General features: G+C 39.6%; 2 pseudogenes; one reads left to right on the forward strand and one right to left on the reverse strand.

Annotated features, from left to right (window-relative positions):
* Nucleotides 1-389: 389 nt before the first annotated feature.
* LOC116655071 lies at nucleotides 390-27,993 on the reverse strand (annotated as a pseudogene).
* LOC6503341 lies at nucleotides 2,818-4,991 on the forward strand (annotated as a pseudogene).

Below are 27,993 nucleotides of genomic sequence, written 5' to 3' on the forward strand. Positions count from 1 at the left end.
AATTTGCGTTAGTATAGCGGGATTTTTATAATGGTTTTAAAAATAAACTTTTCTAATGCCAAAAGCTTTTTATTTTATAGCTTACGCATTGAAGCATTATATAATATGTTTATTGACGCACCAATCGCTTAAAAGAGAATGTTAATTAACCATCAAAAGCTGTGCTTTATTGCATGTCTTCACATCGATTAGCGTTTGACTAATTAATTTAAATTTTTTGTCTGTATGGAGAACGCAATTAACTTCAGCAAAAAAAAAAACCCAGCCAGGCTAAGGTCGTTGTGTCAATCTTAGAGCAACTGGTTTGGCCAGTAATTCACAGCCCAAGTGTGCTAAATAACAAAAAATTATATTTATTAATAATAAATACAAGGCTAAAGCTTTAATATGACTCTCCAAAAACAAGCGCACTTCATAGTTATGGCATAATACTAAACATAGAACATCACAGGTGACTGCCAGGACACAAACTACAACTTTGTGTTGACAATATCCTCTCGCGACTCTGTGGTCTCCACTTCGTTCCACTTCTGGATCTTGCCAGAGCCAAAGACCCAGAAAAAGAGGGCGGGCAATATGTAGGCAACAACTCCAATGATAAAGACCCAATGCCACTGATCGATGGTGCTCTAACGGTGAGAGAAAGCTATTAAACTCAATAAACTTTAGAAGAATCCTGCTGACAAACCTCTTCTTTTGTAAAGGCTGCCACAATCAAGGGCGAGAAGATTCCTGGCGTAGTTCCAATGCAGTTAATGATTCCATATAGAGTACCCGCATAGTTAGGTGCCAAGTCCTGGGAGTTGGCCAAGTTGGAGGCAGTGGCAGCTCCGTTGAATCCCAGCGAAATGGTCATAATGGCCACACAAACGTAAGGATCTCGTAGAAAGTAAGCCAGAATAATAAGCATAACACCTGGAAAGATGTGAGCTATCCAGGAAGGAAACAAATAATAATATTACAAAAAATAAAAATATGAGCAAAAAGGGAAGATCATCGGAGATACCTTGAGTGATGAGTTCGAAGAAGGGAACCATGGCACAATAAATTAAACAAAAAATAATTATAATAAAACAAATAAAAATGCTTTTAGTGGGATGCCGTTAAAAAAAAAAGAAGAAAATAAGATATGAGACCAAAAGTATAATTGTTGATTGACGAGAATCTTCAGCCCGAAGTTTGGAAGTAAGGTATAATGACACCGAAATAACAAATAAGAAAAATTAAACAAGAAAATTAGAGGTCAGTCCACAAATACCACGTCTGAATGACGTGAATCTAAAGACGCCTTTGATGATAGGCCAAGTATTTTTTAAATTTAAATAATAATAAAAATAAACTTAAAAAAAAATAATAAGAAAAGCAGTGAGGGGCGTGGAGCTGATAGAGATCATGATAGGATCCAAGGGATGGAAGTAACAATAATTAAAAAAAAAAAAAACGAGAAAATAAGAAAACAACCGAATCCTCGTATAAACGAGGCCCAGAACTTGACAATTTCTTATTTTCAGTTCAAATAAAATAAAATGAAAAATAAATATGAAGAAAAAAAGTAGATGTTGTTTGCTTGAAAGCCACTATTTATACGAAAATCTCAGAGCCATTCTCTGAAAAAGTTCAAAGGTTGCTTTGTTGATTTTCAGTTTTTTGACATCTTACTCCTGTACTGTTAGTAACATTAGTAATGTTACAGTTACTGTTATTATTCTCTAAAACACTTGAATAATGCCCCAAAAGAATAAAAATAAAGTAAACCTTATAAAGGTGCCTTCCACTTTATAAGATAAGCTACCATTGTTCTCATCACCTCCACGGCCCTCACAATCGTCCCCCATGGAGTCGAGAGGAATGCCATATCTCAAAAAATGCAAATAATCCACAAATGCAGAAAAGTGCAATGTAGAATTTTTGGACAAAATGGTTGCTTCAGTGACTCGGCAATAATCTGCACGGCTTCAACCTCGGCCATTTTGGGCGCTATTTATGGTAATTGTGCTAGAGTTGCTAAAACCGCCGCCGAGTTATTTTGCGTACTGGACTAAAATTAGTTAAACAAATTAAAATATACAACCCAAGGGAAGGGGTGCCCGCAGGCTAGAGGTGGGACAAACACAATCGATATTTCGATGATCGCATATTTCGATGCATCGACCCTCCCTACACTCGATTAATACATTCGATTTATAGTGTACATGTTATCGATAATTTGCGTTAGTATAGCGGGATTTTTATAATGGTTTTAAAAATAAACTTTTCTAATGCCAAAAGCTTTTTATTTTATAGCTTACGCATTGAAGCATTATATAATTTGTTTATTGACGCACTAATCGCTTAAAAGAGAATGTTAATTAACCATCGAAAGCTGCGCTTTATTGCATGTCTTCACATCGATTAGCGTTTGACTAATTAATTTAAATTTTTTGTCTGAATGGAGAACGCAATTAACTTCAGCAAAAAAAAACCCCCCAGCCAGGCTAAGGTCGTTGTGCCAATCTTAGAGCAACTGGTTTGGCCAGTAATTCACAGCCCAAGTGGGCTAAATAACAACAAATTATATTTATTAATAATTCAGTCTCTCGTTAGACATTAGACTTTAAGGTGTGACCATTGGTCGAGTGGGAATATACCATTCCTGGTATGATGAGGACTTAGTTTGCGAACTAAGGCCGTGTGTGGTTTCGTTGTGTTGCTAGATCTGGTCCTTCTTTTTTTTTCATCTCTGCTTCGTATTGAGCTAGACGTGTGGACTTTACTGCTAACATTATTTGACAAAAGATGAGCAACAAAGGCAACGAGGACTCGCTGCATCAGTCCTCGCCTACATCTATTTACAATCGCTCCTTTCACAGTTCACCTTTAGTCAGCGACAGCAGCAACTCGTCCAGCGGCAATGGCCAGTCCATGGACTCGATGAACTCGATGCTATACCACCAGCAGCCTCAGCAGACTACACAGCAGCAGCAGCAGCAGCAAGGATATACCAGCCTGGGCAACTCCAATGGCAGCGGATTGGGATTCAGTCTGGCGAACGCCTCCACGCGTTCTTACTCGCCAGAGAGCCAGAACAGCAGCCAGTCGATCAACGAGCCCAACTTGCTGGACATGATTAATCTACTTTCCGTGAATAGTAACAAAATGAACTCGATGCAGCAGCAACATCACCGTCAGCAGCAACAAGTACAACAGCAGCAGCAGCAACACCACCATCATCACCAACACCAGCAGCAGCAGCAACAGCAGCAGCTCCAGCATCAATATGCCAATATGCACCGAAATTACGAGCAGCAACTGACCTCCAACGCGAGTGGCCAACAACAAATGAACTTCGAGCCGAACAACGGCGTGGGTTTAGGAACGGCCGGCGGAGGCAATGATAGCTGCCTCAGTCAGTGCAACCTGGAGAACTTTGCCAGCGTTGATATGGAGCTGGCCAAGCTTCAGAATCTGCAGCGCATCAACACCCTGAAGCTGCTGCAGGCACAGACGCAGCAGATGCCGCTGCTCAACCAACTTTTGCAGAGCTATGCCGGCGGGGCCATCGGCAGCGTATCTGGATCGCGTGGCCAAGTTCCACAGGAGCTCGGCGGCCTTGTGCGATGCAACTTGCACTTGGAGCGGGCAGCTGCCGCCGCGTTCACACCGCATGCTCAACTACTCTCCCAAGGTCTTCCTCGGCGGCATACCATGGGACATTAGTGAGCAATCGCTCATTCAGATCTTCAAGCCGTTCGGTTCCATCAAGGTGAAGTGGCCCGGCAAGGAGCAGCAGGCAGCGCAGCCCAAAGGCTATGTGTACATCATTTTTGAATCTGACAAGCAGGTTAAGGCTCTGCTCTCGGCCTACGTTGTCCACGTGGATGATTCTCACAGCGGTAGCAACTACTTCTTCAAAATCTCATCGCGTCGCATCAAGTCAAAGGATGTGGAGGTCATTCCCTGGATAATAGCGGATTCAAATTTTGTACGTTCTAGCTCGCAGAAACTGGACCCAACAAAAACAGTTTTTGTGGGCGCCCTTCATGGTAAGCTGACTGCCGAGGGCCTGGGCAAGATAATGGACGACTTGTTCGATGGCGTCCTATACGCCGGAATAGACACGGACAAGTACAAGTATCCAATCGGCTCGGGACGAGTAACTTTCAGCAACTTTCGTTCGTACATGAAGGCCGTTTCGGCCGCCTTCATCGAAATTCGAACCACAAAGTTCACCAAGAAGGTGCAGGTAGACCCATACCTCGAAGATGCCCTCTGCTCAATTTGTGGCGTTCAACATGGCCCCTACTACTGTCGGGAGTTATCATGTTTCCGATACTTCTGTCGCAGCTGCTGGCAATGGCAGCATAGCTGTGACATCGTCAAGAATCACAAACCCTTGACCCGTAACTCGAAATCGCAGAGCCTGGTGGGCATCGGTCCATCCCAGTCAACCGTCTCGCTGTCGTCGTACACTCGCAGTGTGAGCGGCGAGAAAAAGATCCCTCAACACCAGCACCAGAACAATCAACAGAATCAAAATCAGCATCATCATCAACAAAAACAGCAGCATCATCAGCTCCATCAACATGCCAATCAGCAGCAACAACAGCAGCAGCAGCAGCAACAGCAGTCGCAGTCTCACAATCATTTGAATCTGATGGGCAACTCGGGAGCCGCAAATGCAACGGCTGCATCCTTGTACAACTTTCAGCAGCAACAGCAGCAGCAACAGCAACAACAGCAGCAGCAGCAGCAACAGTTGCAGCAGCTCCATCAACATCAGACGATCTAGACTGCTGCGGCTTTTTATCCGCACCGTTTTAACGGATATTTCGACACCCAGAACGAGGTGAGAAATTTCGGAATTTTAGGCAACGCAGAAGAAATGGGGCCTGACGTATTTGCAGACGTAATCATGGAGTCGATGCAGATCCGGCCTCACCATCGCCGTCATTATCATTGTGACCACAATTTTATTGATGTGTATATTAGACCAGTACGATATGAAGCTTAAACTTTGGATTTCCTTTAAGGAAAATTGGTTTTTGTCTTAACACGAAACACGAAAGAGGACTCATACACAACGCATTCATACTATTTTTCGATAATCATGCTACATATCAGCATTTGGAGCTGGCATTCGAATGCTCAAACGACAGATGAACGAACTGGGCAGTTTATTTAACCACACTCATTCATCATCACCTAACTAGTTATGTTACTTATAAGTTTCTGCTAAGGAAGCAGCTTATACTTCTTAATTGTATATGTCTAATTTTAAGCGAACGAAACTGCGCAGGAGCAGGAGCAGGAGCAGAAGAAGGCCAGGTCAGGAGGAGCAGGCTAGGACTTATTACCATTATTATTTTTTTGTTATGTTTTGCGCTATTACTGAGAAATTTTATATGGTTTCTTTTTACATAGCCATGCCCAGCGGGGCTGCCGCGTGTAATTATGATTTTTGGATTGTCCGCAAAGCGTTTATCATCATCGAATTTCAATTTTTAAGACATTTTAAAAATTGTCAATTCGTTTAACTTAACCAGTCGCCCTTTAATTTTTTTTGTCACTCATTGAATTGTTATGAACTTCATTTTCTCTATATATTATTTTTTTTTTCTGTTTAATTTTTGTTTTGAACTAGTTTTAAGCTTATCCTTGTTTAAAATTAGAGCTACGCCCGATTGATGATTGTTGAACTTTGTTTTAAGAAAAGTATCTTTCTTTAGCTTTATTGGCTGTTTCAGTTTTAGAGAGCTTAAGGCCCCCTATAATTTATGTCCCACATTATTTTTTTCATGTATTTTGAGAAAGGATCTCCATGCTTAACAATCTATCACGTATGTATTGATAAAATATTACATATTGTACTCTAATAGGCTTCATTTAATTTAAAGTTATTCATTTTGTACGCCTACCACGAATGGAATGGTAATAACCTAAAGCTTAAATCGAAACTAACACCTATTCCAAGACTAATGGAAAACTATCAAATATATACCGCAAATCAAATCAAATCAAAATCAGTCAGAACATGACATGGAACACCACCAGGGGAACGAACAAAGAAATCCCGAGACCCCGCGAGGAGAAGGCTTAACTTATCCGACAAGACCCCGCGAGGAGAAGGCTTAACTTATCCGACATCAGAAGTGGGATACGGCCCTAACCAAACTACTTCTAGAGACGTATTCGCGCTGTTAGAACAACAAACCCGGAACTTTCTGGAACTGGTTAAGAGGCTACAGATGCCGGCGAGTGAGCTGCAACCGACTAGTGAGATTTGCTTGCCGAAATATAATCCGGACGTTGCTGGTGTGGATGCCACGCAGTGGTGCGCTACGGTCGACATCATCTTACGAGAAAAACCATTAAGTGACAGCGCTCTTATATTAGAGTTAAGTAAAGCTTTGGAAGGCACAGCGGCGCAATGGTTATCCCAAATATGTTACCCGGGAATAACTTGGCAACAGTTTCGGCAATTGTTTGAGCAGCGATACGAGACTTCAGAGACGCCGGCCGCCGTCAGGGGCGCACGCAGGGGGGGGTTTTGAGGGGTTCGAACCCCCCCCAAAATGTTGAAAAAATTGCAAAATTAACGGGAAAATAAAAATATAAATTTCATGTTCATTCAAAAATGGCGCCATGCTCATAGTTGTGGCAGATACCACGAGAGCGCCACTTACAAAATGAGTAACTATATTGATATATTGATAACCTATAAAATAATGTGACGTTTATTTACGACCTGCCCAACAAAAATGTCTAATGCAAAGATAACATCATTTTTCAAACCAAAAAATGCGCCAATTTTGGACCCTAATATTCCAAATACTCCATTTCCCGAACAAGTTCAAAATGAAAATGAAAAGGCCATGAAAAACACTGCGAAAAGATTAAGATTAGAGGATTCAGATTCTTTAGATCCAGCACGTCACGCACAGAGCAATGGAGTAGCAAAAAGAGTGAGAATAAAGCATATTAATAATTTGTACATTCGAAACACCCCAGCGTTAATTATTCACTTTTGAGGGTTGCAGTTAAATGAACGTAATAAATGAAATTGATAAATCTGAAATCAATACCGAATAAAAAAACAACGGGGATAAAAATAAAGAATAACATTTAAATTGATATTTAACAAAATAAAATGAATATGGAATGATGTTGTAACAAGTAGAATATGAATAAAAATCATAGAATGTGCAAAAATAATCATCTAAAAGTTCTCCTTCTTCGCAAAAGAACTTTTGGGAGAAATTGCGAAGCAATTTTTCAATTGGTTTTTATTATTTGTAGGGTCCACCTAACAACGTTGAAAAGTTTTGTAGAAGACAATTAGACGATCATGAAAAGTACGAGCTCCTCGTGAATGTGTGGACACCAGATGTTTCTTTCAAATTCCCATCATCGGGTATCAGAAATCTTAAGTTTCAACTTTCTTTGCTGCGAGCATTCCCCTGGTTGGCTTATTCAACTGTTGAAGATGGAGCTTATTGTGTACTCTACATCACTATTACATTGTGAATTAGTCATGAATAAATTATAAATATTCACATTCAAACTTAACTTACCTAACCCCCCCCCAAAAATATTTCCTGCGTGCGCCCCTGGCAGAGAAATATTGGCTCAAGGGTTTACAGTAGAAGTCTCCTATGATAATTTTAGAATTGTTCAATCTAAAGTTGTAAACATTTGTGAAACCGTTCAACCTACTAATTTTGGATAATATTGAAACGGAAATGGTTGAAAATGAAAAAGAAATTTTAATATCATTGCTAAAGCAACATTCTCTATCTTTTGTCGAAGGCACTCCACAAACACGTGTGAATACTGGGGAAATGCATATTCGTTTGATTGATTGGACTAAGACTTTGCAAAGGCGACCATATAGGTTTAGTCCAAGCGAACGGGAGTTAGTACGTGATAAAATTAAAGAATTGATCGAATATAAAATTATCAGGCCTAGTAACTCACCATTTGCGAGTCCTGCATTATTAGTAAAGAAGAAAAACGGCTCAGCAAGACTTTGCGTTGATTATAGAGAATTAAATAAGAATACCGTAGCTGATAAGTTTCCATTACCGTTAATATCAAATCAAATAGCTAGACTTAGGGGAGCTAAATATTTCACTTCTCTTGACATAGCTAGCGGGCACCTTCAGTGTTTCAGAGATCTGTATTAAAGGCACTCGGCAGTCTTGCTCATTCGTTTGTAATTGTTTATATGGATGACATATTAATTGTTTCAGAAACGAAGGAAGAAGCGTATGAACGTTTGAAACTTGTATTAGATGTTTTAGTGAAGGCAGGATTCACTTTTAACATTTCAAAGTGCTTTCTTGAGAACTTCAGTGCGCTACCTGGGCTATGAGATACAAGCGGGGGAGATACGTCCAAATTCTAACAAAATAGAATCACTAGTGGCGTTGCCTCCACCAAAGTCAGTTGCTTCTTTAAGACAGTTCATTGGGCTAGCGTCTTATTTTCGTCAATTCATTCCAGTTTTTTCTCAACTGATGAAGCCTTTATATTTTCTCACGTCTGAAAAGATTAGATTTGATTGGCAAACACAACATGTACAAATTCGCAGTAAAATCATAAGTGTGTTAACAAATAAACCTGTTTTGATTATTTCTGACCCTCAATTTCCCATACAACTGCATACCGACGCCAGCTCTATCGGGTATGGCGCCATCCTTTTGCACCACATAAACTCTAAACCCCATGTGGTTGAATACTTTAGCAGAGCAACTAGCCCCTGCGAGTCCAGATATACATCATATGAATTGGAAACGTTGGCCGTTGTGAATGCCGTGAAACATTTTCGTCACTATCTACATGGGAGGAAATTCGTAATTTTTACTGACTGCAACTCAATCAAATCTTCTCAAAATAAAGTCGAGTCGAGTCGAAATTGAATACAGGTAGGAAAACGTATGGCACACGTTGACTTTTTATCTAGGTGTCAAAAAAATAAGTCAATACCAAATAAAGTAGAAGAAAAACGAATTGACTTAATAGAAATATCGGAGAACTGGATACTGGTAGAACAACAAAAGGATCCAGAAATATCAGAAATCTTAACTAAGTTGAAGAATGACGATTTACCATTAGCATTAGTTGCCACTTATGAAATTAGATCAAATGTTTTGTATAGAAAGATTCAAGGGAATTCAAGAACTCGTTGTTTACCTGTAGTTCCTCGTACTTTTCGCTGGTCATTTACAAATCAGGTGCATGAGTCTATCATGCATTTAGGTTGGGAGAAAACACTTGATGAAGTGTATGATCATTACTGGTTTTCTGGTATGGTAAAATACGTTCGAAGATTCGTGGAAAACTGCATTACATGCAGAGTGTCTAAGAGTACGTCAGGAAAACCTCAAATGGAATCACACCCAATTCAAAAAAAAGGCATTCCTTATTAGCATCCTATATCATTCCTTTTCCCTGGATGCTAATACTTGTATAAACGCAATGAAATCTTCGATTGCCATTTTTGGCGTACCAACACGTTTGTGCAATTTTGTTCTAGCCAAAAAAAACCATTACATCTAATTGGAACGGGCGCAAGTCGAGCCAACGGTCAAGTTGAAAGGGTCATGAGTACACTGAAGAATCTTTTGACGGCTGTTGAGACAAGCTCTAGACCGTGGCAGGACGCACTAGGGGATGTACAGTTAGCTCTTAACTGTACAGTTAATCGTAGCACTAAGTGTAGTCCTTTAGAACTTTTGATTGGTAAAGTTGGGCGACCTATTGGGTTGATACCTATTAGTGATACCGAAGATGAAATTGACAAGATTAAATCAAGGGAGTTGGCCACTAAGAACATGGAGGACGCCGCTAGATATGAGAAGATAAAATTTGATAAAAATAAGGCTAAAGTAATAAGGTTCTGTGTGGGGGACTTTGTGCTGCTTAAAAACAGCGAGAGACAGCAAACTAAATTAGATCCTAAGTTCAGAGGACCCTTTTTGGTGGTCGAGGTATTGGACGGAGACCGATACGTTTTAAAGTCTACACAGAACAATAGGCGTTACAAGTATCCACACGAAAGTTTGCGAAAGTTACCGGTAGTGCAAATTCCAGAAGAGCTTGATGTAAATTACAAAGAACAATATCAGTTGGAAAAGTCTGTTGAAAAAGAAAGTGTTCGTGAAGCCATGTGATTGGCGATGGACGAGAGTTGCTTTATAAATGTGTTTGATGAATTCGTGAAGCCATGTGATGGACGAGAGTGTCTTTAGAAATATGTTTGATGAATTCGTGAAGCCATGTAATTGGTGATGGACGAGAGTTGCATTAGAAATATGTGTGATGAATTCGTGAAGCCAAGTGTTGGGCGATGGACGAAAGATTTGTTTGATGAATTCGTGAAGCCAACTGTTGGGCGATGGACGAGTAATGAGATTAATGAATTTGTGGACAATTTAATTTGTTAGAAAATGTGTGAAGCCAATGTGTTTGGTGAAGAATTTAAAAATCGGCTTGTAAAAGTTTAGTTATGTATTTTGGATTACGAAATAACTATTTTAACTGATTAATGTATAATTTGAAAATGATTTATTGATCCTTTGTATGGAAATGGTTTATTAGAGAACATAAGAGATATGTTAAAAATAGAAGTTCAGTTATGTTAATGAACATTATATGAAGTTAAGATTATGTGATTAAGTTCTTTGAAAGCATTTAATAAAATTAAAAAGTGGAATGAAATTCAGATGTTGATTATAGACACGAGGACGTGTATATGTCAGGATGGCCGTGTCGGAGAGGAGGAAATTCAGTCTCTCGTTAGACATAAGACTTTAGGTGTGACCATTGGTCGAGTGGGAATATATCAGTCCTGGTATGATGAGGACTTAGTTTGCGAACTAAGGCCGTGTGTGGCTTCGTTGTGTTGCTAGATCTGGTCCTTCTTTTTTTTCATCTCTACTTCGTATTGAGCTAGACGTGTGGACTTTACTGCTAACATTATTTGACAAAAGATGAGCAACAAAGGCAACGAGGACTCGCTGCATCAGTCAGAACATGACATGGAACACCACCAGGGGAACGAACAATGAAATCCCGAGACCCCGCGAGGAGAAGGCTTAACTTATCCGACAAGACCCCGCGAGGAGAAGGCCTAACTTATCCGACATCAGAAGTGGGATACGGCCCTAACCAAACTACTTCTAGAGACGTATTCGCGCTGTTAGAACAATAAAACCGGAACTTTCTGGAACTGGTTAAGAGGCTACAGATGCCGGCGAGTGAGTTGCAACCGACTAGTGAGATTTGCCTGCCGAAATATAATCCGGACGTTGCTGGTGTGGATGCCACGCAGTGGTGCGCTACGGTCGACATCATTTTACGAGAAAAACCATACCACAAATTTCCATCGCGTTGGTTCTTGGGCACATGGCTAATTTCGACCGGCGTTTGAAGCGAATGATACACACAACGCATGTTAGCAATCGACGAGAACTGCAAGCGGAGTTGCAAGTATTCTCAGCGCAAAGAGAGCGCCCTAATGCAACGAACTGGGAACCAGAGACGAAGCGAGCTAAAACTGCGGAAATCAAATGTTACCAGAGTGGAAAACTAGGCCGCAAAAAGCAAGACTGTAGATCCGGATCCCAGGTTTCGACAACTTGAAAGGAGTGGCGGTCAGCGCACCCACGTCATGGAAGGACTAACGTAACGTGCTACAGATGTCAGGAGCCGGGACACATAGCCACTAATTGTCAAAAAAAAGTGCAGAACGCTGGATTGGGAGTCAGAACAGAAAAAAGAGTGGAGCTATGCGCTATAGTGGAGCCTCAATCGAGTATGCTGATCAATGGTGAGAGATTTCCAATAACATTTGATTCGGGAGCAGAGTGCTCATTAATTAAGGAAAGCGTTTCTAATAAGTTAGCTGGTAAGAGAATTCATAGCGTTACTTATTTAAAGGGGATAGGTAATGCCAATAACTACAGTACCTCACAAGTTAAAACAAACATCATGATCGATGGCAACTCCTTGGTTATTTTGTTTCATATAGTACCAGACGAATGTATGAAAAATAATATTGTAATCGGCAGAGAAATATTGGCTCAAGGGTTTACCGTAGAAGTCTCCTATGATAATTTTAAAATTGTTCAATCTAAAGTTGTAAACATTTGTGAAACCGTTCAACCTACTAATTTTGATAATATTGAAACGGAAATGGTCGAAAATGAAAAAGAAATTTTAATATCATTGCTGAAGCAACATTCCCTATCTTTTATCGAAGGCACTCCACAAACACGTGTGAATACTGGGGAAATGCATATTCGTTTGATTGAATTGACTAAGACTGTGCAAAGGCGACCATACAGGTTTCGTCCAAGCAAACGGGAGTACGTGATAAAAATAAAGATTTGATCGAATATAACATTATCAGGCCTAGTAACTCACCAGTTGCGAGTCCTGCATTATTAGTAAAGAAGAAAAACGGCTCAGCAAGACTTTGCGTTGATTATAGAGAATTAAATAAGAATACCGTAGCTGATAAGTTTCCATTACCGTTAATATCAGATCAAATAGCTAGACTTAGGGGAGCTAAATATTTCGCTTCTCTTGACATAGCTAGCGGGCACCTTCAGTGTTTCAGAGATCTGTATTAAAGGCACTCGGCAGTCTTGCTCATTCGTTTGTAATTGTTTATATGGATGACATATTAATTGTTTCAGAAACGAAGGAAGAAGCGTATGAACGTTTGAAACTTGTATTAGATGTTTTAGTGAAGGCAGGATTCACTTTTAACATTTCAAAGTGTTTTTTCTTGAGAACTTCAGTGCGCTACCTGGGCTATGAGATAGAAGCGGGGGAGATACGTTTAAATTCTAACAAAATAGAATCACTAGTGGCGTTGCCTCCACCAAAGTCAGTTGCTTCTTTAAGACAGTTCATTGGGCTAGCGTCTTATTTTCGTCAATTCATTCTAGGGTTTTCTCAACTGATGAAGCCTTTATATTTTCTCACATCTGAAAAGATTAGATTTGATTGGAAAACACAACATGAACAAATTCGCAGTAAAATCATAAGTGTGTTAACAAATAAGCCTGTTTTGATTATTTTTGACCCTCAATTTCCCATAGAACTGCATACCGACGCCAGCTCTATCGGGTATGGTGCCATCCTTTTGCACCACATAAACTTTAAACCCCATGTGGTTGAATACTTTAGCAGAGCAACTAGCCCCTGCGAGTCCAGATATACATCATATGAATTGGAAACGTTGGCCGTTGTGAATGCCGTGAAACATTTTCGTCACTATCTACATGGGAGAAAATTCGTAATTTTTACTGACTGCAACTCAATCAAATCTTCTCAAAATAAAGTCGAGTTGTCACCTAGGATTTATCGATGGTGGGAGTTCCTACAAACATTTGAATTCGAAATTGAATACAGGGAGGAAAACGTATGGCACACGTTGACTTTTTATCTAGGTGTCAAAAAAATAAGTCAATACCAAATAAAGTAGAAGAAAAACGAATTGACTTAATAGAAATATCGGAGAACTGGATACTGGTAGAACAACAAAAGGATCCAGAAATATCAGAAATCTTAACTAAGTTGAAGAATGACGATTTACCATTAGCATTAGTTGCCACTTATGAAATTAGATCAAATGTTTTGTATAGAAAGATTCAAGGGAATTCAAGAACTCGTTGTTTACCTGTAGTTCCTCGTACTTTTCGCTGGTCTATCATGAGTCTATCATGCATTTAGGTTGGGAGAAAACACTTGATGAAGTGTATGATCATTACTGGTTTTCTGGTATGGTAAAATACGTTCGAAGATTCGTGGAAAACTGCATTACATGCAGAGTGTCTAAGAGTACGTCAGGAAAACCTCAAATGGAATCACACCCAATTCAAAAAAAAGGCATTCCTTATTAGCATCCTATATCATTCCTTTTCCCTGGATGCTAATACTTGTATAAACGCAATGAAATCTTCGATTGCCATTTTTGGCGTACCAACACGTTTAATTGCCGATCACGGGCACAAAGTTTGTGCAATTTTGTTCTAGCCAAAAAAAACCATTACATCTAATTGGAACGGGCGCAAGTCGAGCCAACGGTCAAGTTGAAAGGGTCATGAGTACACTGAAGAATCTTTTGACGGCTGTTGAGACAAGCTCTAGACCGTGGCAGGACGCACTAGGGGATGTACAGTTAGCTCTTAACTGTACAGTTAATCGTAGCACTAAGTGTAGTCCTTTAGAACTTTTGATTGGTAAAGTTGGGCGACCTATTGGGTTGATACCTTTTAGTGATACCGAAGATGAAATTGACAAGATTAAATCAAGGGAGTTGGCCACTAAGAACATGGAGGACGCCGCTAGATATGAGAAGATAAAATTTGATAAAAATAAGGCTAAAGTAATAAGGTTCTGTGTGGGGGACTTTGTGCTGCTTAAAAACAGCGAGAGACAGCAAACTAAATTAGATCCTAAGTTCAGAGGACCCTTTTTGGTGGTCGAGGTATTGGACGGAGACCGATACGTTTTAAAGTCTACACAGAACAATAGGCGTTACAAGTATCCACACGAAAGTTTGCGAAAGTTACCGGTAGTGCAAATTCCAGAAGAGCTTGATGTAAATTACAATGAACAATATCAGTTGGAAAAGTCTGTTGAAAAAGAAAGTGTTCGTGAAGCCATGTGATTGGCGATGGACGAGAGTTGCTTTATAAATGTATTTGATGAATTCGTGAAGCCATGTGATGGACGAGAGTGTCTTTAGAAATATGTTTGATGAATTCGTGAAGCCATGTGATTGGTGATGGACGAGAGTTGCATTAGAAATATGTTTGATGAATTCGTGAAGCCAAGTGTTGGGCGATGGACAAAAGATTTGTTCGATGAAAAAAAAAATAAGAAAATAAGATATGAGACCAAAAGTATAATTTCTGAAGGACGAGAATCTTCAGCCCGAAGTTTGGAAGTAAGGTATAATAACACCGAAATAACAAATAAGAAAAATTAAACAAGAAAATTAGAGGTCAGACCACAAATACCATGTCTGAATGACGTGAATCTGAAGACGCCTTTGATGATAGGCCAAGTATTTTTTAATTTTAAATAATAATTAAAATAAACTTAAAAACAAATAATAAGAAAAGCAGTGAGGGGCGTGGAGCTGATAGAGATCATGATAGGATCCAAGGGATGGAAGTAACAATAATTAAAAAAAAAAAAAAACGAGAAAATAAGAAAACAACCGAATCCTCGTATAACCGAGGCCCAGAACTTGACAATTTCTTATTTTCAGTTCAAATAAAATAAAATGAAAAATAAATATGAAGAAAAAAAATAGATGTTGTTTGCTTGAAAGCCACTATTTATACGAAAATCTCAGAGCCATTCTCTGAAAAAGTTCAAAGGTTGCTTTGTTGATTTTCAGTTTTTTGATATCTTACTCCTGTACTGTTAGTAACATTAGTAATGTTACAGTTAGTGTTATTATTCTCTAAAACACTTGAATAATGCCCCAAAAGAATAAAAATAAAGTAAACCTTATAAAGGTGCCTTCCACTTTATAAGATAAGCTACCATTGTTCTCATCACCTCCACGGCCCTCACAATCGTCCCCCATGTAGTCGAGAGGAATGCCATATCTCAAAAAATACAAATAATCCACAAATGCAGAAAAGTGCAATGTAGAATTTTTGGACAAAATGGTTGCTTCAGTGACTCGGCAATAATCTGCACGGCTTCAACCTCGGCCATTTTGTGCGCTATTTATGGTAATTGTGCTAGAGTTGCTAAAACCGCCGCCACGTTATTTTGCGTACTGGACTAAAATTAGTTAAACAAATTAAAATATACAACCCAAGGGAAGCGGTGCCCGCAGGCTAGAGGTGGGACAAACACAATCGATATTTCGATGATCGCATATATCGATGCATTGACCCTCACTACACTCGATTAATACATTCGGATTATAGTGTACTGTTATCCATAATTTGCGTTTGTATAGCGGTTTATATATATAATTTTTATAATGGTTTTAAAAATAAACTTTTCTAATGCCAAAAGCTTTTTATTTTATACTGTTATATTTTATAGCTTACGCATTAAAGCATTATATAATTTGTTTATTGACGCACTAATCGCTTAAAAGAGAATGTTAATTAACCATCAAAAGCTGCGCTTTATTGCATGTCCTCACATCGATTAGCGTTTGACTATTTAGTTCAAATTTTTTGTCTGAATGGAGAACGCAATTAACTTCTGCAATAAAAAACCCCCCAGCCAGGCTAAGGTCGTTGTGCCAATCTTAGATCAACTGGTTTTGCCAGTAATTCACAGCCCAAGTGCGCTAAATAACAACAAATTATATTTGTTAATAATTAATACAAAGCTAAAGCTTTAATAGGACTCTCCAAAAACAAGCGCACTTCATAGTTATGGCATAATACTAAACATAAAACATCACAGGTGACTGCCAGGACACAATCTACAACTTTGTGTTGACAATATCCTCTCGCGACTCTGTAGTCTCCACTTCGTTCCACTTCTGGATCTTGCCAGAGCCAAAGACCCAGAAAAAGAGGGCGGGCAATATGTAGGCAGCAGCTCCAATGATGAAGACCCAATGCCACTGATCGATTGTGTTCTAACGGTGAATCCTGCTGACAAACCTCTTCTTATGTAAAGGCTGCCACAATCAAGGGCGAGAAGATTCCTGGCGTGGTTCCAATGCAGTTAATGATTCCATATAGAGTACCCGCATAGTTAGGTGCCAAGTCCTGGGAGTTGGCCAAGTTGGAGGCAGTGGCAGCTCCGTTGAATCCCAGCGAAATGGTCATAATGACCACACAAAAGAAAGGATCTCGTCGGAAGTAAGCTAGAATAATAAGCATAACACCTGGCAAGATGTGAGCTATCCAGGAAGGAAAAAAAATAATAATATTACAAAAAAAATATAAATATGAGCAAAAAAAGGAAGATCATCGGAGATAGCTTGAGTGATGAGTTCGAAGAAGAGATCCATGGCACAAGAAATTAAACAATAAATAATTATAATAAAAAAATAAAAATGCTCTTAGTGGGAGGCCGAGCTAATAGAGATCATGATAAGATCCACGAGTTATAAAAAAAAGACTGACACAAAAAATTAAAAAAAAAAATAAGAAAATAACCAAAGACCAAAAGTATAATTTCTGAAGGACGAGAATCTTCAGCGCCATTTTCTGAAAAAGTTCAAAGGTTGCTTTGTAGATTTTCAGTTTTTTGACATCTTACTCCTGTACTGTTAGTAACATTAGTAATGTTACAGTTATTGTTATTATTCTTTATAATGCCCCAAAAGAATAAAAATAAAGTTTTCTAAATAAATAAACTTACATGGTGAGCAGAAGGCCTTGCGCATTTTAGTGACCGTCAACCAGCCCGGCTACGAATCCAATCCGCCACTGCTCCGAATCCAAAGGCGCAGAGCAGACGTGCCACATGTGGCAAGCTTGAGAGGAAACCGGCGGAGGAGAGATTGAAGCCCAGGTTCAATGGAGGAATAACAGGGACCAGAAGGACAGCGAAAGAACCAATTCCTTGTATGGAGGCCATTTCTGTAATAAATAATTATTAGAAAAGCTTTTAAGATAAAATTTACTCTGACGAACTCACCTTCTTGTTGCTGAGGGTGTTGCCCAAGCTATTTTCAATGTATTTCCTCTCTTTGAGGCTGATTGACGTGTGCTGGGCAGGAGTATCGGCCACCAGATTGTGGGGGTCGCTCGTTGGTTCAAAGCAAAAAAAAAATAAAAAAAATAAAAGTAATTTGAAAATTTTTTGGGAAAAAAAAAGAAAACAAAAAATAGTAAACAAAAAACATATGGTCTTATTTACCCCTTGAACGCAATGCAGCTAATTAAAAATATCGATAGGCTCAGCTGACCCCAATTGACATTCACCCCCCACCACAGCTGCTCCCCTTTTTGGGAATTCACCCACCCACGTAAGCACCTGTCAAAAAGTGACAATCCCAAAAGATGCATTTCCTGTCTGCCACCTGATTTCACTTTTATTCTGAATCTCGCTGCGGGCAGACCTGTGCATCTGTGGATTAAAATATTAAACCAGTGACTTAACCTCGTGGAGGAGAAAATTAGTGTGTGATTTTTATAAGAATAGAGGTGAGAAAATATTAAGCTCCATGCCATTCCCTGCATTGGCATAGTGTATATTTTCCCGTTTAGCGGATTTTTGTCGCTGGATGACCCTCGATGCCCGTGGATTTGGAGGCACCACCTGGCCCAACCCCGGCATCCATCATAAGCACCAGCATCACCACCAAGCTTCAGGGATTATTTTTACGACCCGTCGCCGAAATTCCGCCGGCAACATCAACCCCTCTGCCTGTGGAGTCTTGGATTTTTTTTATGTATTTTTTTTATATAAAAAAATTACAAATATCACGTAACTACAACTAATAAATATCCCCGCGAGAGAGGACAAAAAATCCAGCAATTTCGAATACCATTTAAACTTCGAAATTCAATTTCAAAATGTCAATTTTCAAATCCTATAATTCACCAAATGAAAAAGAAGAAAAAAAAAAGGAAAACCTAAAAATCCATAATTATCAATTTTTATATCATTTTCTGAAAAGTCTTGAATTATTATTTCTAAGCAATCCCATTTAAAAAAAAAAAATTACTTGTTAAGCCCCAAAACCGAATTATTCTCTTTAATTATCTTTAATTATCTTTAATTAACTTTAAGTATCTTTAATTATTATTATCTTTACTATTGAATTGTTCTAAATACCGCCACATTAATATTAATTATCATCGAAAATATCTTTTTATGGTTAATGAAAACCACCTTATGTTAATTTATTTTATAAGAGATTTTCCTGAATTATAACGTTAACTAAAATGAATTTATATTAGACCTTTTGTTTGGGCACCGGAAGTAATCTCGCCACCCATGCAGTTAAATAACAGTTAGCCACCTCAAACATCTTAGCCAAGGAATTTTCTTTTTTTCTTCACCCCCAACACAATGCTATTTAGGAATCCTTCTCCCAGGATCCATCCTATTCGATCTACAACGATTCGTGTGACGACCATGTCCATACTGAAGGTACAAGAACCACTCCCACTTTCCCTGAGCACGGCTGGAGCCTGTTAGTAGATCGAAGTACCTTCAGGACATGTGCCCAAACCGTTACACAATTATGGCGCCCAACGTGGGGCAACGACGCGGCTTTAATTATCCTTTAAGGATATTCGAAAATATAAAGTTGCAATGCCCGATTTCCTTTAACCTTTTGTTACCCCGAATAGTATTTTTTTTTTGTTTTTTTTCCTCTTCATTCAAAGTCAATTCTTTAATTTCTTTTTTTTGTTTGATTAGGTTTTTTTAATTGAGATTGTTCATGCTCCTAAGCTGGGAGTGTGTCCCTCTTTAAGGAAGTTAATCAAACAAACTTCTGTAGTATTTTTTTTGTGGAGATTTTGTTTTTTTTTGATTGAGATTGCTCAGGCTTCGCAAGTATGGAGTCTGTTCCTTTTCAAAAACAAGCGAAACTCCAGTAGTAATTTTTCATTCCGGTTTTATTTTTATATTTCTACTTGAATTGAGATTTTTTTTTGTTTTCGCAAGTTGGAAGCGGATTACTCTTCAAGGAAGAAATTCATTTAAATTTTATTAGAATCTTTTGGTCATTTTTTTGGATTGAGATGGTACAAGCTTTGGACGAACGGAGCTTTTCCCTCTCCAAATACGACATTTGAAATTAAATAAATAATTTTAGTTCCTTGGCTAGGAAGAATAAAATAAAATAAATAGGCTTTTAACTAATGGCGAGAGTTCTGAAGGATAAGTCCCAATTCAAATTTATAAACAATAATTTGATAACGAAAATTGATAATTCACCTTTATTGATCAACAGTACCCATACATATAAAATTTCTTTACGTAACAAAACATCCATTACCCCACTGAAATTATTAGGCAAATTAAAAGTAACAATTATAATAATCATTCAATATCATGGCGGTTAGACGAAGTCTTGAAAATATCCCTGCATTGTCACAGCCTAGGGAATCTCATATTTGCACCATTTGCAATGAAGCTAATGAGGAAGCAGAATGGACTATAACCGCATGTAGGCATCAATTCCATTTGAGGTGTCTCACAACTTGGCTTGAAACCAACGCCACTTGTCCACAGGTGAAGCCCGACAGTTGATCGAGGTAGTGCCATCGACTGGCAATAGTCCGCGTACAGGCACCATTCCGCGTACACGGCCTCAGACCAGGCAGGGCTCTCGTAATAATCGAGTTGCCACCACCATTCCCAGGGTAACTCGGAATACCATGCAGAATCCCGAAAGGGCAAACCATACGCGAAGTTCTTCGGCTGGCAACGGCGTCTCAGAAGAGCGGGTACACCAAATAATAGCAGGGGCCTTAGAAAATCAGATGTCGAGCTTGGCAGCGTCAATCTCTAATCAAATTAGTGCCACCATGGCAAATTTAAATTTGGGTCTAAGTCGTAGAGGATCACGGGGCGAAATTCCACTCGAATGGGATAATGAGGTACCCAGTTTTGTGTCAAGGGGTAACCCACCTCGCGATAATTTCCGAGAAAACGTTCCGTCAAGAAATCGTTTAAGCAATCACTCAGTAGACAGACCAGATAGAGTATCTAGCGTAATTTCAAACTGGAACCTCAAATTTAGCGGATCCAACGGGGAAATCCCTATCGAGGATTTTATATATCGAGTGAATATTTTAACCACTCAGTGTCTAGATGGAAATTATGATTTGCTGTTTCAATTTGCGAACTTATTATTTGCGAAAGATATCAGGATCAACGATCAGATCGCGATATCAAAGAATCTCTACGACGTCGGAAGCAGGGAAACACTGAAACCTTTGATGACTTCCTAGATTCGATGTTAGGGATCGCGGACGCGTTAAGAGATCCGTTGTCTGACTTCGAAATAACGGAAGAGGTCCGACATAATCTTAGGGCGGAATTGAAACACGAGTTGTTGCATGTTCCAACCCCAACCTTGGCGGTGTTGCGCACTGAATGCCACAGGCATGAAGAGTTCTTCAAAGGATTTCGTAATAGAGACGTCCCGCGAACAAATACTCGACCTTCGCTTAACGAAATTCAATTCATTAACCAGACGGAGGAAGATTTTGATGGCGACCAGGAATCAAATGAAGTTTGTGCCATTCGTTCGACGGACAAAATCAAATGTTGGAACTGTGACAAAATAGGACATCGTTATCAAGATTGTTTAAAAACTCGTCGCATATTTTGTTATGGGTGTGGGTCGATTAACACCTATAAGCCCAATTGTTCGAAATGTCATCCCGGGTCGGAAAACCGATCTCGGGATCCCGATCCGGGATGACATCGAGACCGATCCCGCCAAAACCATTAAGCGAATATCCTTTTCAAATCTCGGAACCAATCAAATCAGAACTCGATGAAGACGAACTTAACGTAAACCCTATCAAATTTACTCCCTATCATAGACGTTTAGACAAACCACTATCGGACGGTGAAAATAAGGACAGTTTAACAGCCTCAAGAGTTAAAAGTCGTAGCGCTGAGCGCATTCAAAATTATTTTAGAAACGTTCGGGAGCTAAAGAAAGTCGTAATTTCATCACTCTTACACAAGCATAACGACATTCGTCCGTTTTCACAAATACAAATATTAGGTCAGCCATATTTAGCTCTGCTGGATAGCGGAGCCAACAAAAGTGTAATAGGTGGTGCTTTAGCGAAACGCATACTGGCGGAGAAAAATAATTTTGAGTCCCGAAAGGGGATGGTAAAAACCGCCGATGGGCAAATGCAGAATATCACCGTATCATTGACTTTTAACACCAAGCATGACAACATAGAGTTTCTAATAGTACCGTCAATAAATCAGGATGTTATTTGCGGCATGGATTTCTGGAAGAAATTCGGAATTTCCTTATCTTTAGTGGGAAATATAAGTTAGATAAACCAAACCGAAGGCGAAACGGAAAAAGACCAAATTCATCTTTCTCCTTCGGAGAAGCGTCGTTTAAAATCGGTAATAAATTCTTTTCCGTCCTTTGAGGTAGACGGGTTAGGGAAAACTTCTCTAGTAGAACATTCTATCGACACAGGGGAGGCCAAACCTATCAAACAGAGATTTTATCCTTTATCCCCTGCCAGGGAAAAACTTTTATGTGAAGAAATTGATAGAATGATCGCACAAGATGTAATTGAAGAAGCACCTTCATCAGCGTGGTCATCACCAGTAACGCTGTTAGTAAAACCAAACAAGGTTCGATTCTGTCTAGACGCAAGGAAACTAAATTCAGTCACCATAAAAGATGCTTATCCGATGCCTATATTAGAAGGGTTGTTGAGTCGATTGCCACCCGTGCACTGTATTTCGAAAATTGATCTCAAAGATGCCTTTTGGCAAATCGAGTTAGATTCTCAATCAAGGGCGAAAACAGCGTTCACAGTCCCCAATCGACCGTTGTATCAATTCAAACGTATGCCATTTGGATTGTCCAATGCGCCGCAGACACTCTGTCGACTAATGGATATGGTGATTCCATATAATATGAAATCTCATGTTCTAGTTTACCTTGACGATTTATTAGTTCTATCTTCAACATTTGAGGATCATCTGAAACACTTAGCCGAAGTAGCTGTCCAACTTCGAAAGGCGGGGTTGACCATAAATGTCGCGAAAAGTCAATTTGGTTTGAAACAAGTACAGTACTTGGGTTTCATAGTAGGAGAAGGAACGTTGCAAACCAACACTGAGAAGGTTAGAGCAGTAGCCGAATTTCCCGTTCCCAGTACTCAGAAACAGCTAAGGCGGTTTTTGGGAATGACTGGTTGGTACCAGCGGTTCTTATCCCAATACTCCACCGTAATATTTCCACTAACGGAGCTCTTAGGAAAGAAGGCGTTCAAATGGAATGAGCAAGCTCAATCCGCATTTGAAGAAATAAAAAAGAGACTATGTTCAGCACCTCTATTAATGCACCCCAACTATGAAAAGCCTTTCATTGTCCAATGTGACGCATCTTTTCATGGAGTGGGAGCGGTACTCGCTCAGTTAGATGACAACAACGTAGAAAGACCAATTGCCTACATGTCAAAGAAATTAAACAAGGCTCAGCGTAATTATACCGTAACCGAAATAGAGTGTTTGGCTGTTTTGGCAGTTTTGAAGTTTCGAATGTACATCGAAGGGCATCCTTTCAAAATTGTTACGGATCATGCCAGTTTACGGTGGTTAATGAAACAGACCGATCTTAGTGGTAGATTGGCCCGATGGGCACTCAAATTTCAACGATACACCTTTCAAATTGAACATCGAAAGGGATCGCAGAATATAGTTCCCGATGCGCTTTCTCGTTCTTTCGAAGAACCGGATGCGGTAAATGCTATTGAGTTAGAGCTTTCACCAACAATTGACTTAACGTCAAGTGCCTTTCGAAGTGCCTAACGTCAAGTTTATCGAAGCCGGATTATCCGATTTCCAGGTTATCGACAATTTCCTTTACCATCGAAATTGCTTTTCCACAACTGGAAATAGAGATGAGGTTTGGAAATTGTACGTTCCAACTGCCCTGCGAGAGGATGTTATCTGCTCTAGTCATGTTTGGAAATTGTTTGGAACGTATCCGACGAAATTTCTTTTGGCCAGGATTGGCTTCAGACGTTCGGCAATATATTGCAAAATGTGAATTGTGTAGGACGTCAAAGTATCCAAATCATAGCAAAAGACCACCTATGGGAAGCCAGATCATCAGTGAACGACCATTTCAAAGATTGTATATTGATTTTATAGGGCCTTTTCCACGATCGAAAAAGGGCAATATAGGTATTTTCATCATTCTTGATCACTTTTCCAAGTTTACCTTTCTAAAGCCTGTTCGGAAGTTTTCGTCCCAGATCATTATCGACTTCTTAAGGGATGAGATCTTTGCGTGTTTCGGAGTTCCCGAATCCATTGTAAGTGACAATGGATCGCAATTCAAAAGTCATGAGTTTGCAGCATTTCTTACTAAGTATGGTATTAAGCATATCTGCACTGCATCGTACGCCCCTCAAGCTAATGCCGCCGAACGAGTTAATCGCTCCATTAACGCAGCGCTCCGAACCTATGTACGTCATAATCAGAGAGAGTGGGATATCATCCTGCCCAGTATAAACTGCGCGTTGAGAAACTCCATACATCAATCAGTCGGAGCTGATCCTTACCGTATTGTGTTTGGTCAGTACATGATAACGCATGGAAAGGATTACGGATTAAGTTGGATCTGTTAAATAGTGGAGCAGGACATATAGAAAGAGAAGACGAATTTACAAACATTCGTGATGATATTGGGAAATACTTAAAAAGGGCATTCTCGAAAAATAGAAGGACGTACGATCTGAGAGCAAGACCAAAATCGTTTGAAGTAGGGGAAGAGGTTATTAAACGAAATTTTCAGCTTAGTAATTTGGCATCGAATTTTAATGCTAAATTGGGGCCAATCGGCATCAAAGCCAGGATAAAACAGAAAGTTGGCTCTGCCATTTATAGATTGGAAGACCTTAAGGGGAAGGAGCTAGGCAATTTTCATGCTAAGGATATCTGGAAGGCCTAATTCCAACTCGCCGACCTTTTTCAGCTTTTATTTAGGCATGACTACCAAAATAAAACCTGTGATGTGGGGGTCGCTCGTTGGTTCAAAGCAAAAAAAAAAATAAATAAATAAAAGTAATTTGAAAATTTTTTGGGAAAAAAAAAGAAAACAAAAAATAGTAAACAAAAAACATATGGTCTTATTTACCCCTTGAACGCAATGCAGCTAATTAAAAATATCGATAGGCTCAGCTGACCCCAATTGACATTGACCCCCCACCACAGCTGCTCCCCTTTTTGGGAAACCCACCCACGTAAGCACCTGTCAAAAAGTGACAATCCCAAAAGATGCATTTCCTGTCTGCCACCTGATTTCACTTTTATTCTGAATCTCGCTGCGGGCAGACCTGTGCATCTGTGGATTAACATATTAAACCAGTGACTTAACCTCGTGGAGGAGAAAATTAGTGTGTGATTTTTATAAGAATAGAGGTGAGAAAATATTAAGCTCCATGCCATTCCCTGCATTGGCTTAGTGTTTATTTTCCCGTTTAGCGGATTTTTGTCGCTGGATGACCCTCGATGCCCGTGGATTTGGAGGCACCACTTGGCCCAACCCCGGCATCCATCATAAGCACCAGCATCACCACCAAGCTTCAGGGATTATTTTTACGACCCGTCGCCGAAATTCCACCGGCAACATCAACCCCTCTGCCTGTGGAGTCTTGGATTTTTTTTATGTATTTTTTTTATATAAAAAAATTACAAATATCACGTAACTACAACTAATAAATATCCCCGCGAGAGAGGACAAAAAATCCAGCAATTTCGAATACCATTTAAACTTCGAAATTCAATTTCAAAATTTCAATTTTCAAATCCTATAATTCACCAAATGAAAAAGAAGAAAAAAAAATGGAAAACCTAAAAATCCATAATTATCAATTTTTATATCATTTTCTGAAAAGTCTTGAATTATTATTTCTAAGCAATCCCATTTAAAAAAAAAAAATTACTTGTTAAGCCCCAAAACCGAATTATTATCTTTAATTATCTTTAATTAACTTTAAGTATCTTTAATTATTATCTTTACTATTGAATTGTTCTAAATACCGCCACATTAATATTAATTATCATCGAAAATATCTTTTTATGGTTAATGAAAACCACCTTATGTTAATTTATTTTATAAGAGATTTTCCTGAATTATAACGTTAACTAAAATGAATTTATATTAGACCTTTTGTTTGGGCACCGGAAGTAATCTCGCCACCCATGCAGTTAAATAACAGTTAGCCACCTCAAACATCTTGTCCATACTGAAGGTACAAGAACCACTCCCACTTTCCCTGAGCACGGCTGGAGCCTGTTAGTAGATCGAAGTACCTTCAGGACATGTGCCAAACCGTTACAAGATAGAACCACACGGCCACCACAATCAGGACGAATATGACCACGGAGTAGAAGGCCCATCTCCAGCCCAGGTTCTCAATGATCACTCCACTGATGGGCCACGTAATGACCGTGCCAAAGGTGCCGCCCATAAGGGAGGCCACAAACTTGCCCTTCTCGTCCGGCGGCGACCATTTGGATACCAAGCTATCGCAGCAGGGATACACCACTCCGTTGAGAAAGCCGATCAGGAAGCGGATGGCAAACACTGCATACTTGTCCCAGGCCGCGGCCGCCGGAGTTAAGGCTGTAAGGATGCCGGCCACCAAGCAGCTGTATCCTGCCACATTCCGGGCTCCAAGCATTTCGGCCAGGGTTCCGGCGGGCAGGGAAGCGATCATGTTTATGGCTACATGATTCCAATAGGCACCCAACAGCAGGGCCTGGTCCGATTGAGTCCAATTTTACCGAGGTCCGTACTGTAATTAAATTTAAAATATATTATTTAAGCCATTACTTCCATCATAAATGAATCATAAATATCTAGGAAAGTTCCAAAAACAATTAGAGAGGGTTTGCTAAATGGGAGATATTTTTAAATCCCCAATACAAAAACATTGACTCAAAAAAGTGTTAATTTAATGATTATAAGTAAGGTAAAATTATTAATTTTTCCTCATAAAGTAATTTGGCTTTTCCCTTTAAAAATATCATAAAACTCACATCTGGGAGTCCTTGAAATAGTGCAAGCTCTAAGCAACAAGCACCAGCCCCATTCCTGGCCATAAGGTGTTTGAAAAGGTTGAGCGAATCCGCGAAATATACATTCCCTCGAGCTGCTAAAGTTATTGGGTCTGACTTGGGTCGACGACATGTTAACGGGTGCTGGTTGCGTGGAGGAGCTAAAGACAATCAAGTCTGAAGTAACTCAGGTACATCAAAACGCTGGGTTTGAATTGAGTAAGTGGTTTTCAAACTCGATTGAAGTTAGTGCATCCGAGAGCACCGTTAAGCCAATAACACTTTCGGACACAGAGCTGACTAAGGCATTAGGAATCACTTGGGTTCCCAAAGATGACGTGCTTAAATTTGAAATTAATACTTCAGTCATGGGTCAAAGGGCGACTAAGCGGAACATTCTTTCGGTGACATCAAAGTTATTCGACCTCCTTGGCATCGTTTTTAACGAAGCCGGAAGATAAGTGGCCAACGAGTCCCCGGTTTGATCCGTCACCAGAAGTGTTGCAAATGGAAGTAAAAAAGAATGTGGTCGGATTAACCACAATGGTTTCCACTTCATATTTATTGGAAGTGATAGAAGGATTTTCCTCGCACTTAAAACTGCTGAGCGTGTTCGTTTACATGTTCCGCTTTATGAAGAAAAGTAAAAAAATTAGTGGTTCCCTTTGATAGTGTACCTGTGTCAAATATCAAGAAGCATTTAATAAAATTGTCCAGATAGTTCAAGAGCACGAGTATCAAGAGGAAATAAAAACTATTCGAAAAAACCTTGTTGTTAGTCCAAGTCTACAGAAGCTAAATCCATTTGTCCATGAAGCTTCTCGGGCTGGGCTTGCCTTTTCGTTATTGCGGGTCGAGGGGCGACTAGCTAATGCTCCTATATCGTACGATGCGAAGTTTCCATTATTGTTGACGATGCGCTCTCAATTTGTCCACAGCTATGTCCGATACTTGCACAAGTCGAATTTTTATGTGGGTCCACGAGCACTGGAGAGTCTCTTGCGACAGCGTGTTTGGATAGTAAACGCGCAGGAAGTCTGCAGTCAGATAGTACGGTCATGCATACGCTGTTTTAAATGCAAGCCTCATCTGATGACTCAAATCATGGGAGATTTACCTATAGATCGAATGGCTCTCCGCCCATTCTCCATATGTGGCGTGGATTTCTGTGGCCCTATTAAATCGACGCTGAAAATTCGTGGTAAACCACCCTACAAGTCTTACATTGCCCTTTTTGTTCGATTTGCGTCCAACGCAGTTCAT

Source organism: Drosophila ananassae (genome assembly GCF_017639315.1).
Source record: "Drosophila ananassae strain 14024-0371.13 chromosome Y unlocalized genomic scaffold, ASM1763931v2 tig00000097, whole genome shotgun sequence".
NCBI classification, from domain to species: Eukaryota; Metazoa; Arthropoda; class Insecta; order Diptera; family Drosophilidae; genus Drosophila; species Drosophila ananassae.